This window comes from Salvelinus sp. IW2-2015, linkage group LG5 (genome assembly GCF_002910315.2).
Source record: "Salvelinus sp. IW2-2015 linkage group LG5, ASM291031v2, whole genome shotgun sequence".
Taxonomy (NCBI): domain Eukaryota; kingdom Metazoa; phylum Chordata; class Actinopteri; order Salmoniformes; family Salmonidae; genus Salvelinus; species Salvelinus sp. IW2-2015.
Genome location: NC_036844.1, coordinates 20,312,477 through 20,332,798, shown reverse-complemented (window position 1 = coordinate 20,332,798; position 20,322 = coordinate 20,312,477). Strand labels below are relative to the sequence as shown.

General features: G+C 41.7%; 1 protein-coding gene across 1 annotated transcript in view; it reads left to right on the top strand.

The window, feature by feature from the left end:
- Positions 1-20,322, top strand: part of LOC111964034 (astrotactin-2) — a 798,238-nt gene that overhangs the window by 295,980 nt on the left and 481,936 nt on the right. The gene's annotated exons all lie outside the window — the stretch shown is intronic.

The window sequence follows — 20,322 nt, the reverse complement described above, 5'->3', positions numbered from 1 at the left end:
AGTTAGGTAGCAGGAGCTTTCCCAATAGGGTTATGCCAACTGTGCTGCCACTTGGTGAATGTGTTGGGACTATTTTTACCTGTATTTCTACCACTTGGTTTGTAGCTTGGGTTGCATGACAAAGATAAGGCTCAAACAGAAACAGACTGGTTTGTGTGGTAAAGTAACTCTACGGACCCTTTTTGTTCGTTTTTTATTCTCTTGTATGGTTAAAGTCAGAATACACATTTCCAAAACCAATGCATCCAAGTTGGATTCTGGGACATTTGTTCTCATCAGTCCCTGCTCACAAAAATAATCTTAATGAGAACTTGGCGGTTTGAATTCTCGGGACTATTCCAGAGAGAAATCTCAGTGGACGTGTCAACATCATGAAAAAGCAGTGTTTTTTTTATCAGTGCTGGTGAGTGAGATATCTACACAGTGGAACATCTTATGTGTATCGGCAGCTCTCACATAGCACAGTGCAGCTGGCTGGGGAGGAATCCCCCAGTGCTGTAACAGACAACACTGTCAGCCCTCTCAAAGCCCCAGTGTCTGGCTGATAACAAAGACAAATGTTAGGCTGCAGGGGGACGCTGCCATAATCAAAGACAATGAGGCAGGAACTCATACACACACATTAGAGGTCGACCGATTATGATTTTTCAACGCCGATACCAATACCGATTATTAGAGGACCAAAAAAGCAGATGCCGATTAATCGGCCAATTAAAAAAAATGTATATTTACACACGTGGTCCCGTGTGGCTCAGTTGGTAGAGCATGGCGCTTGCAACGCCAGGGTTGTGGGTTCATTCCCCACGGGGGGACCAGGATGAGTATGAACTTTCCAATTTGTAAGTCGCTCTGGATAAGAGCGTCTGCTAAATGACTTAAATGTAAATGTAATATATAACTATATATATAAAATAATATAAAAAAATATGTATTTATTTATTTGTAATAATGACAACTACAACAATACTGAATGAACACTTTTAGTTTAACTTAATATAATACTGTTTTCTGTTATAATCTCCACCGGCACAGCCAGAAGAGGACTGGCCACCCCTCATAGCCTGGTTCCTCTCTAGGTTTCTTCCTAGTTTTGGCCTTTCTTGGAGTTTTTCCTAGCCACCGTGCTTCTACACCTGCATTGCTTGCTGTTTGGGTTTTAGGCTGGGTTTCTGTACAGCACTTCGAGATATTAGCTGATGTACGAAGGGCTATATAAAATAAAAATACATTTGATTGATTGAATACATCAATAAATCAATTAGCCCAATGAAATAATGAAACATGTTCAATTTGGTTTAAATAATGCAAAAACAAAGTGTTGGAGAAGAAAGTAAAAATGCAATATGTGCCATGTAAAAAACGTTTAAGTTCCTTGCTCAGAACATGAGAACAAATGAAACAAGTTCAGACACAGGACAAACCGCTGGTGGTTCCTTTTAACATGAGTCTTCAATATTCCCAGGTAAGAAGTTTTAGGTTGTAGTTATTATAGGAATTATAGGACTATTTCTCTCTATACCATTTGTATTTCATATACCTTTGACTATTGGATGTTCTTATAGGCACTTTAGTATTGCCAGTGTAACAGTATAGCTTAGTATTGCCAGTGTAACAGTATAGCTTCCGTCCCTCTCCTCGCCCCTACCTGGGCTCGAACCAGGAACACATCGACAACAGCTACCCTCGAAGCGTCTTTACCCATCGCTCCACAAAAGCCGCGGCCCTTGCAGAGCAAGGGGAACAACTACTTCAAGGTCTCAGAGCGAGTGACGTCACCCCGCTAACTAGCTCGGGAGTTGATAGGCTTGAAGTCATAAACAGCTCAATGCTTGAAGCACAGCGAAGAGCTGCTGGCAAACGCACGAAAGTGCTGTTTGAATGAATGCTTACGAGCCTGCTGCTGCCTACCACCGCTCAGTCAGACTGCTCTATCAAATATCAAATCATATACTTAATTATAACATAATAACACACAGAAATACGAGCCTTAGGTCATTAATATGGTCAAATCCGGAAACTATCATTTAGAAAACAAAACGTTTATTCTTTCAGTGAAATACGGAACCGTTCCGTATTTTATCTAACAGGTGGCATCCATAAGTCTAAATATTTCTGTTACATTGCACAACCTTCAATGTTATGTCATAATTACGTAAAATTCTGGCAAATTAGTTCGCAACGAGCCAGGCGGCCCAAACTGTTGCATATACCCTGACTCTGCGTGCAATGAACACTAGAGAAGTGACACAATTTCCCTAGTTTAATATTGCCTGCTAACCTGGATTTCTTTTAACTAAATATGCAGGTTTAATAAAATATTCTTCTGTGTATTGATTTTAAGAAAGGCATTGATGTTTATGGTTAGGTACATTCGTGCAACAATTATGCTTTTTTCGCAAATACACTTTTGTTAAATCATCCCCCGTTTGGCAAAGTTGGATGTCTTTGTTAGGAATAAATAGTCTTCACACAGTTCGTAACGAGCCAGGCGGCCCAAACTGCTGCATAAACCCTGACTCTGTTGCACAGAACGCAAGAGAAGTGACACAATTTCCCTAGTTAAAATACATTTATGTTAGCAGGCAATATTAACTAAATATGCTTGTATATTGATTTTAAGAAAGGCGTTGATGTTTATGGTTAGGTACACATTGGTGCAACGACAGTGTTTTTCCGCGAATGCACTTGTTAAATCACCTGTTTGGTGAAGTAGGCTATGATTCAATGATAAATTAACAGGCACCGCATCGATTGTATGCAACGCAGGACAAGCTAGATAAACTAGTAATATCATCAACCATGTGTAGTTAACTAGTGATTATGTTAAGATTGATTGTTTTTTATAAGATACGTTTAATGCTAGCTAGCACCTTACCGTGGCTCCTTGCTGCACTCGCATACCAGGTAGTCAGCCTGCCACGCAGTCTCCTCGTGGAGTGCAATGTAATCGGCCATGATCGGTGTCCAAAAATGCCGATTACCGATTGTTTTGAAAACTTGAAATCGGCTCTAATTAAATCGGCCATTCCGATTAATCAGTCGACCTCGAACACACATACACACTAACTCTTACCTCTCATTAACTTGTTCACTGCTCTACCCATTCTCTGACACATAACATGGCAAGAAAGTGCATTTCAATCATAGCCCTGTCCAGTTATAACAGTGATGATAATAGCTGCTAGTCTAAGCAGTCCAGACGACTAGCTGATCAACGCCGTCTCCCCCTCCTGACTCTTATCGATCTGACTGATTTGTTCGAGGGATTATATGGCCGCTCCCATCTCTGCCAATTATGGCCACACAGTCTGAACAGCTTTCTCCCACTCTATAAAGATTGTGTGAATGACTGTATTAGTCCAAGCAGAGGAAAGTCTCATTGACTAGTTTCTTGTTAGATTTTTTGTTGTTGTTCTGAATGACTCTGATCAGGATGACTAAATATGGTCATAACAGACTAACTCAAAAGGATAAACTAGGATGGCTGCTATTGTATGATATACTCAGTTATTATAAGTGTCACAATATTACAGCCAAGCTGAGGTATCATAACATGTAAGTCCATCATTTTGTTCAGAGCCTATTTGTTGCATGTAGCAGTATGCGTGTTTTTGACAAGTTCAGAGAACTGATCCTAATTAACCCCCGGATAAATAAATGTGTTTGGTCGTAATTTTTGTTGTTATTTTCAAGTATGTGCTTCATTATGTTTCCTAAGACAAGGATACCTTGATCATGTGGATGGCTAGGAACCTGAAAGTGTAAGAAAGTTGGATAAAAGGAGGCAATAACTTATTCCTAATATCTCATTTTGTGCCATGCTTGTATCCTCCTCAAAGTGATGGATTTTTTTCAGACTAAAGACTTCTGCTGTGTATGTTTTCAATGTATGATGGCACAGCTTTTCTCTATGCATCTACTTTTAATTCTGAGGAATTTACAGTGAAGTTAAAACTTTTAATGTGGGTCTAGACTCCAGCATTTTGGATTTGAGATCAAATATTGTATATGAAGGCGACAGTACAGAATGTCACCTTTTTATTGGAGGATATTTTCATACTTATCTGTTTTACCGTTTAGAAATGAAAGTATTTTATGTATCTAGTCCCTCCATTTGAAGGTGTCATAAGCATTTGGACAAATTCACTTATAGTGTATTATATTTAGTAAAATGTTTAGTATTTGGTCCCATATTCCTAGCAGTCAATGACCACATCAAGTTTGTGACTATACAAACTTGTTGGATGCATTTGCAGTTTGTTTTTGGATAATGCTGTGCCTAATAGAAATTAATGGTAAATCATGTATTGTGTCCTTTTGGAGTCACTTTTATTGTAAATAAGAATGGAATATGTTTCTGAACACTTCTACATTAATGCTAACTTTCCCTGTTATTGGTAATGGTAAGAGGTTAGCATGTTTTGGGGCCTGAACTTTGTGCATCTGTAGCGGGGAGCCGTGAGAGTTTTTTGAGATAATCTTCAAAGAGGTAGGGTTTCAGACTTTTTCGGAAGATGGGCAGGGACTCTGCTGCCCTGACTTTAGGGGGAAGTGTGTTCCTCCATTGGTGGCAGGACCGAGAAGAGCTTTGACTGGGCTGAGCGGGAGCTGCTCTTACGTGGAGGTAGAACCAGAATTGACTTTGGTAGATTCATCTTCATCCAGTTAGAATGGGTGTACCAGCGAGCCACAGGGCAATGACAGGGGGCAAGTTATCTCCTTTAAGATGGCCGCCGGTGAGGATTGGTGTCGGTCATGCTTTGCTCTGTATATGCCATTTGAATACAAAAGCATTATCTGTTTGATGTGACAAAGTACAACAGCAGAGTACAACAGCAGCACCAACCAGTGTGTCTTCATTCGGGAAAAAACATGTACTGCCCTAAGGGTGATATTCATTTAGAGTGCAGTGTTACTTCGCTTTTTGTCTAGACAATGTAATCATTAAGAAAAGGACCACCAGCTATCCAATTAAATATACTAAAGGTGTGATGTTTTATTCAAAGGCTATATTTTGTCAAGTGTCGATGTCATTTTGTGACAGTTTGAACTGCAGATGAAGGAAAGTTGATATCAGATGGCAAGTTGAGAAAAGTAAAATTTTGTATTGACATGTTGCCTTAGGGTATTATTGTTGTGTATTTATGGATTGAAAGACAGACACCAAGGAAACTATAAATATATTATCTCAAATCTGTAATTTCTTCAAAGTGGCTTTAGTCTTCGAGGCCGTTCCATCTTTTGTTTCTAAAAACAAATACAAACCGCCTTAACATTCTCATTTTCTTTCTGGGGCTTGAAGTATTTACTCGTTTAACAGACATTTCTCTCAGAATGATGGTAATGCACTCATGTCGTTTAAATTCCCCCTATAAAATATTTTCTATATAGATTCAGACCCCACTGCCACCCCACCCATCCCCCCTAGCTGCTTCCTCCTCACTCCCTTGCATCAATAGTGCAGAGGGAATTGTGGGAGATAGAAGTTAATCTAATTATCTAGCCCTGGGCGATCACAGGTAGCGTGTTATATTAAATATTGCCTCTGATATATCAGGGTGTTTGGCATACATTGTGAATTGCTTTCACTTTACCACACTCCTGAGTGCATGCATTTGCAATTGGGTTTGGGTTTGTAAATCTGCTTCCTGCAGATATGCCCCGGCAATCAGTATATACAGAATGTAACAGGAATGTTATGACTCAAAATTGTTCGGTTATAAAATTACTCTTAAAACAATTCCCTGACCTGCAAATAAACGCTGATCTGAGCACATAAAACAGTTAGCTGTCAGATTTAATCACAGTCACTGGACATAGAGATGAATTTGAGTTTGAGCTAGATAGCAGTCGCTGATATGCCCTAATATATGGAGCATGATTTGAACAATGTGCCTGGTGCCTTGAACCGTAGACAACCTCCTCCTGTAGCTTACCAATGGACTTAGGGGAGCTTCCTTCCACCTGTTTGTTGACACCTATCCACTTCCTTCAGATATGAAAACGCTAAAGGGGCTAGGGAAAACACTGCAAGGCAGCTAGTGGATGTGACTAGGAGATAGGAGACTAAGAGTTGTTTTCCAGATCAGGTAATTTTCTCCGTCAGGGCAAAGTCCCAACAGAAACCCAAGGCTGTAGGGTTCTTCCTAACATATGCTGCTTCATGAAATGGGTTTCCATAGCTGAGCAGCCGTACACAAACCTAGGATCACCAAGTGCAATGCCAAGCGTCTGCTAGAGTGGTGTAAAGCTCACCACCATTGGACTCTAGAGCAGTGGAAACGCGTTCTCTGGCATGATGAATCACGCTTCACCATCTGGCAGTCCGACGGACAAATCTTGTTTAGGCGGATGCCAGGAGAACGCTCCCTGCCCCAATACATAGTGCCAACTGTAAAGTTTGGTGGATGAGGAAATAATGGTCTGGGGCTGTTTTTCCATGGTTCGGCTAGGCCCCTCAGTTCCAGTGAAGGGAAATCTTAACGCTACAGCATACAATGTCATTCTAGATGATTTTGTGCTTCCAACGTTGTGGCAACAGTTAGGGAAGGTCCTTTCCTGTTTCAGCATGACAATGCCCCCATGAAGAAAGCAAAGTCCATACAGAAACGGTTTGTCTATCGAGATCGTGTGGAAGTACTTGACTGGCCTGCACAGAGCCCTGACCTCAGCCCCATCGAACACCTTCGGGATGACTTGAAACGCAGAATGAGAGCCAGGCCTAATCGCCAAACATCAGTGCTAGACCTCACTATTGCCCTTGTGGCTGAATGGAAGCAAGACTCTGAAGCAATGTTCCAACATCTAGTGGAAATCCTTCCCAGAAGAGTGGAGGCTGTTATTGCAGAAAAGAGGGGGGCCAACTCCATTTTAATGCCTATGATTTTGGAATGAGATGTTCAATGTTACGACCTGGCTCATATTCCACCACAAACCTGAAACTAAAACAAAACAGAAACGCCCCCACCCCCCGAAAAGCCTTATTGCATCAATTATTACCAAATCAAACAAACGCCCACCTGTATCCCCTGACCCACCTCTGCCATCCAGGCCGCCCCTCCCTCTCCCACCTCAGCAACCTCAGTTTCTAAGGTGCACTTTAAGAGGTAGAGAAAGAACCGGGGAAGCAAGCGGGAGACAGGAGATCACAAGCAAGCTATCCAAAACAATAACACAACTACGGCATGGAGGCGCGGGACAAGTCGTCGGCAAGGACATTTTCTTTGCACTTAATTGGGTGAATTTCCAAATTGTACAGCTGCAAAAACAGCGCCCACCTCATAAGCCTCTGATTTGGGTTCTGCAAGGACCGCAGAAACGTCAGGGGATTAGTATCTGTGTACACCAAGAGAGGTGCCACCTGAACCAACATACACATCAAAATGTCGGAACCCAAATAAGCGCAATCACTTCTCTACCACAGAATAATTGAGCTGGTATGAATTAAACTTCTTAGAGAAGTAACTCATCTGCCTGCAACAGAACCGCACAAAGGCCTACATTACTAGCATCTACATGGAGTATGAACGGGTCATTCAAACGAGGGGCAACGAGCACTGAGCAGAACACGTCTTTACATTCTCAAATGCTGCTTGACATCTGTCTGACCAAATATACTTAATCTGAGCCTTAAGCAAGTTGGTCAGGGGTGCTACCACTGAGGAGACGTTCTTACAGCAGCGTCGATAATAACCAACCATACCGAGAAAGTGCATAAGCTCCTTAGTCATCGGTGGTGGACACTGCTCAACAGCTTCAACTTTGGCATGCACTAGGCGAACCATATCTGGGAAAAGTGGTCAGTCAGCCTAAGTGACCGTTGCTATATCAAACTCACATTTGGCCAGATTAACTGTCACATGCGTCCAAGCCAACCTATCAAACAGTGCTTGTATACATTGGATATGCTGAGACAAGGTGTCACTATAAATGACCATGTCATCCAAGTACACCACACATCCGTCCAAACCACGGACAGTTCATGAGGCGCTGAAATGTTGAAGGTGCATTACGAAAACCAAAAGGCATAACTGTATAAGAAGTTGTGATGAAAGCACACTTTTCCCTTGCTCTAGGAGACAAGGGGACCTGCCAGTACCCTTTTAGAAGAGCGACCTTGCTCACAATTTTTGCAGAACCCACTTGATCAACATAATCTTCCATACAAGGAAGAGGAAAGGAATCAGGCTTTGTAATGTTGTTAACTTTACGACAGTCTGTGCATGGCCTAAAAGATGCATCAGGCTTCTTGACTAACAGACAAGGTGAAGCCCAACTGGAACAAGAATGTTCAGCAATATCGTTATCCAACATGTACTGACTTCTGCATCTAAGTGCCTACACTTGTCAGGAGATACACGGTAGAAGCGCTGCCTTATTGGCTGAGCATCTCCAACATGAACATCATGCTCAATGTGATGAGTATGAGAGGGTGTATCAGAAAACAGTGCAGGATACATTTCAATAAATGTAATCAACTCAGTATGTTTACCGTCATCCAAATGCCCCAATAGAGCATGCAAATTCCAATATAATGCAACATATTAGATAAAAGTAGTCTAGGGCAACTGAGAATGCAGAAACAACTAAGTGAACTATCACCTGACTTAACAGGAGTCGGTGCTCTACTGTTCCCCAGCTGTCCTGCAACACAGCCAGAGCCACGCACTGCATGGCCAAAAACCAGATCATTTGGACTAAATCCTATACTCTCCTGGACAACTTCTCTAGCTGCTAACAGTAACCATTGCAAACCTCCCAATCACAATCTAGCTCTGTACAGTATGCATGCAGGAGAGACTTTGTTTGATAAAACATTAACGCACACCGAGAGGACTTGTTATGCTAGACAATGATGCTGTAGCACTTGTGCAAACACGTGGGAGGTAAAATGAGAGCCTTGGTCACTCTGAATGACCTTAGGAATGCCAAATACAGAGATGAACTGCGATTAAAGCCTTCACAACAGACTTAGTAGTTATGCATAGTGGATAAGCAGGATACCTGGTTGATTGGCACAGCACTGTAAGCAAATAGCTACTGACCGACTTAGAGCGGGCAAAGGACCAACACAGGCAATGACCAAATGTTCAAAAGGCTGATCAACGGCAGGAGTAGTATACAGAGGAGCAGGTTTAATTGACTGATTTGGCTTACCAGTAAACTAACATGTGTGACATGATTTAATGTAAGCAAAAATGTCACGTTTCAACCTTGACCAGAAAATGTAATGCAAAATACGGTCATACGTTTTTCTAACTTCAAAATGTCCAGCAACATTAACATGGGAGGTTTAAAGCACTGTCTGGCGAAACTTCGAGGGCACGACAATCTGCATGATAGGATCACCTACAAAGTTTTCCCCATGAGGCACCCACCTGCGAACTAGCATACTGTTTTGAAGCGAGTAACCTTGTGCAGAGCCTTCTATCCCAGTGGCAACACTGTCAAACAGCTCCTTCAAAGACGGGTCATCCTGCTGTTCTTTCACCAAGTCATCATGAGAAACAGACGAGATGCTTAGGCAAAGGCAAGTCAAACGGTTCTGTAACAGACAATTTTGTTCAGTTACTGACACCTCATGACACATGTTGTTGCACAAGCCGGATAGATAACTGGACTATCTGGAGAGTTCTGACTCCTCAGGAGCAGGGAGAACAGGGGTTTGCTGTGTAACCACAAGGTGATGGTTACCCCAGCCCAGACCTGTACACCAGCTAACTGGTTACCCAGAATGAGATCAATACCCTTAACTGGTACAGTGGGGAGAACAAGTATTTGATACACTGACAATTTTGCAGGTTTTCCTACTTACAAAGCATGTAGAGGTCTGTAATTTTTATCATATGTACACTTCAACTGTGAGAGAAGGAATCTAAAACAAAAATCCAGAAAATCACATTGTATGATTTTTAAGTAATTAATTTGCATTTTATTGCATGACATAAGTATTTGATACATCAGAAAAGCAGAACTGAATATTTGGTACAGAAACCTTAGTTTGCAATTACAGAGATCATACGTTTCCTGTAGTTCTTGACCAGGTTTGCACACACTGCAGCAGGGATTTTGGCCCACTCCTCCATACAGACCTTCTCCAGATCCTTCAGGTTTCGGGGCTGTCGCTGGGCAATACGGACTTTCGGCTCCCTCCAAAGATTTTCTATTGGGTTCAGGTCTGGAGACTGCTAGGCCACTCCAGGACCTTGAAGATGTTCTTCTAGCGGAGCACTCCTTAGTTGCCTGGCTGTGTGTTTCGGGTCGTTGTCATGCTGGAAGACCCAGCCACGACCCATCTTCAATGCTCTTACTGGGGGAAGGAGGTTGTTGGTCAAGATCTCGCGATACATGGCCCCATCCATCCTCCCCTCAATACGGTGCAGTCGTCCTGTCCCCTTTGCAGAAAAGCATCCCACAAGAATGATGTTTCCACCTCCATGCTTCACGGTTGGGATGGTGTTTCTTGGGGTTGTACTCATCCTTCTATTCCTCCAAACACGGCGAGTGGAGTTTAGAGCAAAAAGCTCTATTTTTGTCTCATCAGACCACATGACCTTCTCCCATTCCTCCTCTGGATCATCCAGATGGTCATTGGCAAACTTCAGACGGGCCTGGACATGCGCTGGCTTGAGCAGGGGGACCTTGCGTGCGCTGCAGGATTTTATCCATGACGGCGTAGTGTGTTACTAATGGTTTTCTTTGAGACTGTGGTCCCAGCTCTCTTCAGGTCATTGACCAGGTCCTGCCGTGTAGTTCTGGGCTGATCCCTCACATTCCTCATGATCATTGATGCCCCACAGGTGAGATCTTGCATGGAGCCCCAGACCGAGGGTGATTGACCGTCATCTTGAACTTCTTCATTTTCTAATAATTGTGCCAACAGTTGTTGCCTTCTCACCAAGCTGCTGGCTATTGTCCTGTAGCCCATCCCAGCCTTGTACAGGTCTACAATTTATCCCTGATCCTTACACAGCTCTCTGGTCTTGGCCATTGTGGAGAGGTTGGAGTCTGTTTGATTGAGTGTGTGGACAGGTGTCTTTATACAGGTAACGAGTTCAAACAGGTGCAGTTAATACAGGTAATGAGTGGAGAACAGGAGGGCTTCTTAAAGAAAAACGAACAGGTCTGTGAGAGCCGGAATTCTTACTGGTTGGTAGGTGATCAAATACTTATGTCATGCAATAAAATGCAAATTAATTACTTAAAAATCATACAATGTGATTTTCTGGATTTTTGTTTTAGATTCCGTCTCTCACAGTTGAAAGTGTACCTATGATAAAAATGACAGACCTCTACATGCTTTGTAAGTAGGAAAACCTGCAAAATCGGCAGTGTATCAAATACTTGTTCTCCCCACTGTAGATGAGGACGCACACCAACACAAACCTTTTAAAAGATCTGAGTCAAGTTGCAATGTATGCACAGGAACAGGAAAAATGAACAACCCCATCCCACAAATGATTATAGATTCACCTATATCTGACTCAAGACAATACGGATTCACAAACAAATGATTCCACAGAGCCTGTGTCTCGCAAGATTTTGACTGGCACTTTCTCATCACGTCATACCAGGGAGATGTAACACTCAAATGTATGCAGCATAGTCAGAAGCAGTGGCTTTGCCAAAAGGTTCTGCATGCTTCTCATGCTGATATACAGTACTTGGACTAAGTGACATAGCTAGGCCAGAAAACAACTTTTGAGTTGCCACCAGAATTGTTTGCTTTAAGGACAGGACATTCATTTTTGCAGTGTTCCTGACCTTGACAGTAGTTACACACTCTGTTTAGATCATTTCTACCTCGTTGCAACGATCAACCTTAGGATAACATTGATCTGTTCCCAACCTTAAACGTTTGGCGACAGGAGATCTTTTTACAGGCATGTTCAGTATGACTACCAGGATCCATAAAAAAGCTTTTATGGATCAAGACACTCATCTGCTAGAACTGCTGCCTCACTAGGAGATGTCACCTTGTGCTGACTTAATATGTTGCAACACGCTCTGGTACTGAATTCTTAAACTGCTCAAGTACCACCAGATCAGACAATTCCTCAAAGGTGTCTACCTCTGAGGCAGAGCACCAACAATTCAAGTGAGACACTAAATGACATGCAAATACTACATAGGTTTGCTTGTCACCTTTTCCAATTGTGAAAACACTGCCAATAAGTCTCTGGGACCAATTTGTAGGCTTGTACACTTCCGTTTTCACCGTTTCACAGACCTAACTCTCAGCTAAACTTAACGCTGAATAGGCCTTGAGCTTTACCAGTTCACACACTAGTGGTAAAGTATGATCTGCATCAGACCATTCTCTAGATTCTGCTACTCGCTCAAACAAAGAAGAAAATGTTTCTTACATTTCTTACAATGTCCTCAGTTGGATAGTTTATTACTGGTGAAACTGATGACCCTTGCCTAAGCTTACCCTCTGATTAGGTCTAGCTTGTTCCATATGTCATTTTGCCAACTCTGTTTAATCTGCTCTTTTTATAGTTGTAGAATTAACCTCTAATTCCTCCCAAACCCGGATCCGGGAGCACCCCCATCAGTAAAAAATCTGACTAGCATAGCCTAGCATAGCGTCACAAGTAAATACTAGCATCTAAATATCATTAAATCACAAGTCCAAGACACCAGATGAAAGATACACATCTTGTGAATCCAGCCATCATTTCTGATTTTTTAAATGTTTTACAGGGAAGACACAATATGTAAATCTATTAGCTAACCACGTTAGCAAAAGACACCACTTTTTTTACTCCACCAGTTTTTTACTCCATCAGTAGCCATCACTAATTCGACCAAATAAAGATATAAATAGCCACTAACCAAGAAACAACTTCATCAGATGACAGTCTGATAACATATTTATTGTATAGCATATGTTTTTTTAGAAAAATTTGCATATTTCAGGTATAAATCACAGTTCTACATTGCAGCTGCAATCTGAAATAGTGCCGAAGCAGCCAGAATAATTACAGAGACCAACGTCAAATACCTAATTACTCATCATAAATCATTTCTGAAAAATACACAGCGTACAGCAACTGAAAGCCCAACATCTTGTGAATCCAGCCAATGTCAGATTTTTCAAGTGTTTTACAGCGAAAACACAATATAGCATTATATTAGTTTACCACAATAGCCAGAAACACAACCGCATTTACCAGCAGCAAATGTTAGCGATCGTAACAATCCAGCAAAAGATATATAATTGGACTAACCTTGATAAACTTCATCAGATGACAGTCCTGTAACATCATATTACACAATGCATATAGGTTTTGTTCGAAAATGTGCATATTTAGCAGCACAAATCGTGGTTATACAATGTGATCAGTAGCAGCATTTCATGCATTCTGGCCGGCGCCATCTTGGAGAGGCACCTAATCTAATCGATAAATAATCGTAAACTTGACTAAAAAATACAGGTTGGACAGCAAATGAAAGATGCATTAGTTATTAATGCAATCGCTGTGTTAGATTTTTAAAATTAACGTTACTAGACATACAGTGTGCGTTACAGCCAGACCAGTGCCACAATAATGGCGGACAAATCCTTTTTCATTTTTCCACATAAATACGGAATAACATCATAAATAGCTCTTACTTTTGGACGAGCTTCCATCAGAATCTTGGGCAAGTTGTCCTTTGTCCAAAAGAATCGTTGCTCGGTTGTAAAACGTCCTCTTCAACTTTGGAACTAGCAGCTAACAATAGCTATGTGGCGCAGACATGCCCAAATGTTCAAAACGCAATACTAAGGAAATCCCGAAAATCACAATATACTCGCATAAACTGATATAACTCGGTTTAAAATAACTTCGTTATGATGTTTCTAACACCTATATCGAATTTAATTACAGACGGATATATCTAAGGCCGATAACTGAGCGTTTCAAAATGCCATCCTGAGGTCTTGCTTTGCGTCATGACGAACGTCAAAAAGAGAGCTCCCTCCGTTCCTTGGGGCTTTATAAGGTCTGAGATCTGCGTAGAAACTCCATTCCAATTCTCATTGGTTACTGACATCCAGGGGAAGGCGGGTGCAGTTCATGTCGACCCATAGGATACATACAGAGCTTTATCCTGATCTGAGAACAGAGCCTCGTTTTCAGACCTTCGCAGTTCCTGTCATGAATTTCGCTGCAGAATGAGTTCTGTTTCACCCACAGACATAATTCAAACGGTTTTAGAAACTAGAGATTGTTTTCTATCCAATAGTAATAATAATATGCATATTGTACGAGCAAGAATTGAGTACGAGGCAGTTTAATTTGGGAACGATAAATGTCGAAGTTGAAACAGCACCCCCTATAGTGACGAGGTTTTAACAAATCTTGCTGCTCAAAACTTAAACCAGCGACACCTGGTGACGCAACTGAAGTAACAAATTGGATCTCGAACAGTTCGGATTCCTTCAACTAGTTTGGCTTTTAGACTGGCCTTCATAATGTCTTTCAATTGTTTACGATACAATATTGTAGTGCTCAGCAATTTGTGCCATCTGCTTTTTAGTGCACTGCTCTAAAAGTGCTTCAGACGCTCACTCAAACTTGTCTACATTACTAGCCATGATAAACTGAACTTAATTACCAATTTAGACTGAGACAAAAGCCTGCATAGTGTACACTGATAAATGTGAAGGACAACCAAGACAAAATGGAACCTCCCCGGCCCAATTCTAACTAGTACACCTATCTAACCTCAACCCTAGTATTCATGCCGATACGGGCAGGGGGTATTTATGCACTGGTTCCATCGGAAACAGAAATGCAACCAGAAATTCAGTGACTGATCTGAATCCAAGGAAGTGCTCCCGAGCCAATTTATCACAAATTGGCGCTACCCGCGGTCTCCAACACACTGGAGAGAGAACTAATGACTCATCTCCTTTTGAAGTCACTGAAACCTACAAGGGGATGTGTGGCTCTTACCAACTCAAGTTGCTACCCTTACCAAATCAATGTAACACTTACACCAGCACCCAAAACCCCAATGATTTGGAAATAGTCACAAACAAATGGATTTGTAGACCAACACAGGGGACAAAAGCTACTTCCCTTCCAGCATCCACCAAGGAAAAACCCTGAAAAAACAAAAATCATGCATGATACTCCCAAACGTAGGCATTAACAAAGGCTCCCAAACAAATAGTACCTCATTGCGCTCTAAGAATTGCAGCAACACAGATTTATTTGGCACCAATTACTACCACTACACGGGGCTCCAAGCTTATGCACAGGGAGTCCAAACCAAATTCTCCAAATATAAAAACATACTACCAAAACTACCATATATCCAAAATCTCCAATTGGAAGAGCCCCCAGTGTGTTACGACCTGGCTCACAGTTCATAAAAACAAAGGGAGACCACACATGACTTAGATGTAAAATGGAATACCTTTATTAAACAAAATAATAAATACAAAAATATAACAAGCTATACACATCTGTAGGATCAGTAGTGTATGTCGCAGGCGTTTTATGGGGAAAACAAACCAAAAACACAAAAGGTGGTGGAAGCCAGTCTGCCAGACAGGGAAGAAAGTGTTGACTGATGTGGCCACCTTTTATAGCCTGCAGGCCAATCATGCCCAGGTGCGCCACATCAGCTGACGATCCTCCCGGCTCTGCCCTCTAGCCTTCTGCAACAAGCAGACTACCAAACAAGATCCCAGAAGACAGAGTGGGAGGGACGTCACATCAATGAGCAGGTGTCCACATACTTTTAGTCATGTAGTGAATTATTCACCAACAGGTTTATGTGCCAATGCACCACAAACAATAAACAAAACATACCAACTTCGAGCACTTCAATATCATGGTTTGCGTTTTCAACACCACAATAAATAGACTAAATCAATCTTGACAAACAGAATACACATCCCTCCATACCTTGAGGAAGGCCCAAAAAATAATCAAGGACTCCAGTCACCAAAGTCATAGATTGTTTTCTCTGCTACCACACGGCAAGCGGTACCGGAGCGCCATGTCTAGGTCCAAAAGGCTCCTTAACAGATTCTACCCCCAAGCCATAAGACTGCTGAACAATTAATCAAATGGCCACCCGGACCCCCCCACCCACTTTGTTTTTACTCTGCTGCTCCTCGCTGTTTATTATCTATGCATAGTCACTTATCCCTACTTACGTGTACAAATTACCCCCGACTAACCTGTGCCCCCGCACATTGGCTTGGTACCGGTATTGTGCTATTTTTTACTTTAGTTTATTTAGTAAATATATTTTCCTAACTCTATTTCTTGAGCTGCATTGTTGGTTAAGGGCTCATAAGTAAGCATTTCACAGTAAGGTCTACCTGTTGTATTCGGCGCATGTGACAAATAAAATCAGATTTGATTTGTAGGCTTACCCGGTATCGAAGGCTTGACAATCTCTGAATGTCATAAAACTTTTTGGTGTTTTGTAACAGATGTCTCCATTCATCAAATTGCTGCTGCACAGGTTGGATTGATTGATTTTGTTTGTCAGTAAAAAATATATATACAGTTGAAGTCAGAAGTTTACATACACTTAGATTGGAGTCATTAAAACTGTTTTTTCAACCACTCCATAAATTTCTTGTTAACAAACTATAGTTTTGGCAAGTCGGTTAGGACATCTACTTTGTGCATGACACAAGTAAGTTTTCCAACAATTGATTACAGACAGATTATTTCACTTATAACTCACTATCACAATTCCAGTGGGTCAAAAGTTTACATACACTAAGTTAAACAGCTTTGAAAATTATGTCATGGCTTTAGAAGATTCTGATAGGCTAAATTTCATAATTTCAGTCAATTGGAGGTGTACCTGTGGATGTATTTCAAGGCCAACCTTCAAACTCAGTGCCTCTTTGCTTGACGTCATGGGAAAATCAGAAGAAATCAGCCAAGACCTCAGAAAAAAATTGTGGACCTCCACAAGTTTGGTTCAAGTTTGGTTCATCCATTCAATTTCCAAACGCCTGAAGGTACCACATTCATCTGTACAAACAATAGTACGCAAGTATAAACACCATGGGACCACGCAGCTGTTGTACCGCTCAGGAAGGAGATGCGTTCTGTCTCCTAGAGATGAAAGTTCTTTGGTGCGAAAAGTCAAATTGACTTGTTGCAGTTAAAAGTCTGTGTGTGAGTACGTAGGGCACATAAAAATAACTTTTGAGGTTAAATTCCCATGTACCTTAGAAAAAATACAAGTTAAGGGTTTCCTGCGATGGAATTCTGGGGAAAGGCTGTGTGCTGATCGAGCTCTGTGCCAATTTTGTTAAAAGTACATATTTGACCTAAATCGGACTGGCATTGAGTAAAGATAAGTATTCAATTGAAAGACTGCATCAAAGAGAAGATATTCTGCTATGTTTACTGTGTTTAAGTCACTCACCGAGCCCAACTCCACGAGATGGTAGAGGCCACCATCATAGCCGAAACATAGACAGAGATGGCGGAGGATAATCTCATGGCAGAACTGTAGTTATTTCGACAAGAAACATTCACCTCACTCGGCAAAATACAAACCTCTATCAATGTCATGAAGGCTACACTAGAGAAAAATGATAAATGGATGACCCACATTGAAAAGAAAAATTAGGAACATGACAAAAAGCTAATACAACTAGACCAGGCTATTAATTACCTGATGGGCCAGGTAGAGGAAATGCAAAAGAAGGGAGACTTGTTGGAAAACTTTTTGCAATGTAGTAATTTTCATATTTTTGGGGATTGAAACCAATGCAGAAAGGGGACAGAACATGTCTACATTTGTGGACAAGATGCTAAAGGAGGTCTTGTAAATACATTCTGCTACACCTTTGATCATAGAGAGGACACACAGAGGCCCAGCGCTATAATCATGCTTCTTCTCAACTTTGAAATGAAACAAGAGATAATGCAGTTGTTGAGAACCAAGGGAGAACTATTCTACAAGGACAAGCGCATATCTATCTTCAATGACTATTCTGCAGAGCTGTTGCGGAAAAGAAAAGATTATGATGGGATCAAGATAGAATTAGCAGCCAAAAACATCACATACTCTCTGATGTTCCCTGCGAAGCTGTGCGTCACCCATGAGAGCAAGACCCACATCTTTGATTCTGTACCTGACGCCGAGTCCTTCCTGCGCTCTATTGGGATTACACCACCTTCCAGACCCGAGGACAGGGTACGAAAAAATATGGCAACTGTGGCAAATTGTTGGGCCTAGAAGGAGTGAGAGACAGAAGGACTCAAGGCCCAAGAAGTAGCCTAAATCTACTGCGGAACATTGTTCAGTTCACATTAACTACTGAAGCGACCCCTTCTTCAATGGACTACCTGGATTTATGCTCATAATTGGGACCTTATTGCTAATTCATCAAAAAAAAAGTTTCATTTTACCCCTTTTTCTCCCCAATTTCACAGTATCCAATTGGTTGTTACAGTCTTGTCTCATCGTTGCAACTTCCATACGGACTCAGGAGAGGCGAAGGTCAAGAGCCATGCATCCTCACAACCCAACCAAGTCGCACTGCTTGTTGACATAATGCCCGTTTAACCCGGAAGCCAGCCACACCAATGTCTTGGAATAAGAGAGAGTCGCTATAGCGCGATGCCACAAGGACATCCCTGCAGGCCAAACCCTCCCTTAACCCGGACAACGCTGGGACAATTGTGCACCGCCCCATGGGTCTCCCGGTTGTGGCCGGCTGCGACAGAGCCTGGACTCGAACAAGGATCTCTAGTGGCATAGCTAGCACTGTAATGCATTGCCTTAGACCACTGTGCCACCTGGGAGGCCCTAATTCATCAATTTGTGACCTACAGTTTGTCGGGATCAAAAAGTAATGAGATTTAATCTGGAAAAAACAGAATACCCTAATTTCTTTATTCCCACTTTCTCTCTTAGTAGGCTATAGAGTAAATATAATTTATTTTTACGTTGTTTTATGGCAATTACATATAGGCTACCCAAGTGTAGGTTACTGAAAATATTAGCCAAAAATTAGCTGAACCTTTATTGATTTAGACAATGACTTTGGATTACATTTAATTTCCAGCATTTAACCCTTTCTGTTTAGGACAGCCTGCTTTGGAAAGTGAGACAGTTACTATGTCTGCTCGCATATGCTTGTATTTGTTTTTTGCGTTTTTGTTTTCTAATATTATTTGAGTTGGGGAAACATTTAATAGGCTATGGGGCTTTATTTCATTGTTTATTCACCTTTATTTTGTGGGGGACTTCCGGTTAAGCACTTCCTGCCAATAGTTCGCAGCTAGCTAGCTAACTAACACTCAAACAAATGCAAAACAGGCATTTTATGTTCGGTAACGGGATGCCACAATAAATGGCAGAAACGGAAGATGTTAAGAGAGCTGGAGTGTTTTGACCACCAAACTTTTTTGAGGAGGAAGTGCAGTTGTGAGGCACCTTTTTGATTTGCACCCACCTCCTAAGGACGAAGAGTCTCTTCAGCTTTGGCTCAAAGCATCGAACTTGAAGAAACCACCAAACCGACCCTATGTGTGTTCCTTTCACTTCGTGGACAAGAGGCTGACTGAAGAGCATCCTTTCTCTGAGAGGTGGCTGGGCTATGATGCAGACAGTACAAACCAGAAGGCAACATCTCATCAGGACATCATCATATACAGGTAGCTGTTAGCTAGCTGCTACTCACTAGCTATCATCACAGATAGGGTGTCCTGAATCAAGCAGTAGTTAGCCAGCTTAGCTAAGTATGTTAGTAGTAGGTAGCCACTTCTAAGTCCTAACATACTGTAAACTATCTAACTGTTGCCTAGCTTACTCACTTAGCTAGGTAGCTTGAGGGCAGTCCATCTGATACAGTGTTGCTAGTCTCTACATTGTTAGCTATTCAACAACTTCTGTCTGACTATGTCTCCCCCATGCCATGATTATCCCCATCATTGCTGGCATGCCACTGGTGATGCTCATGATATGTCTAACTAGCTAAATTTTGAAATGTTGAAGGCTGTCTGTGTATTTTATTTTGTTAAACCTGTGGTCTCCCATGTTTGACAGATGAAGAGTCTGATCTGAGTGTGCCAATGCCACCGCAGCATAAAGATGCTGATACTCAGTGGGAGGTTCTAGCACTGACTGACCACAGCTACGTGTCAAGAGAACCAGTCAACAAGCCCACCTGCAACGAACAAACCCAATGTGGTGGTGCAGAGCCATTGACCCACACCATCCTGAAGAATCATACTAGCTCAGGGTTTTATATTGGCCTTCCTATTAGTGTTTTCTTTGACCATGTAGCATTTCTGCAGAAATTCTACATGGCTAACTTGAAAATGCATATCACTGATC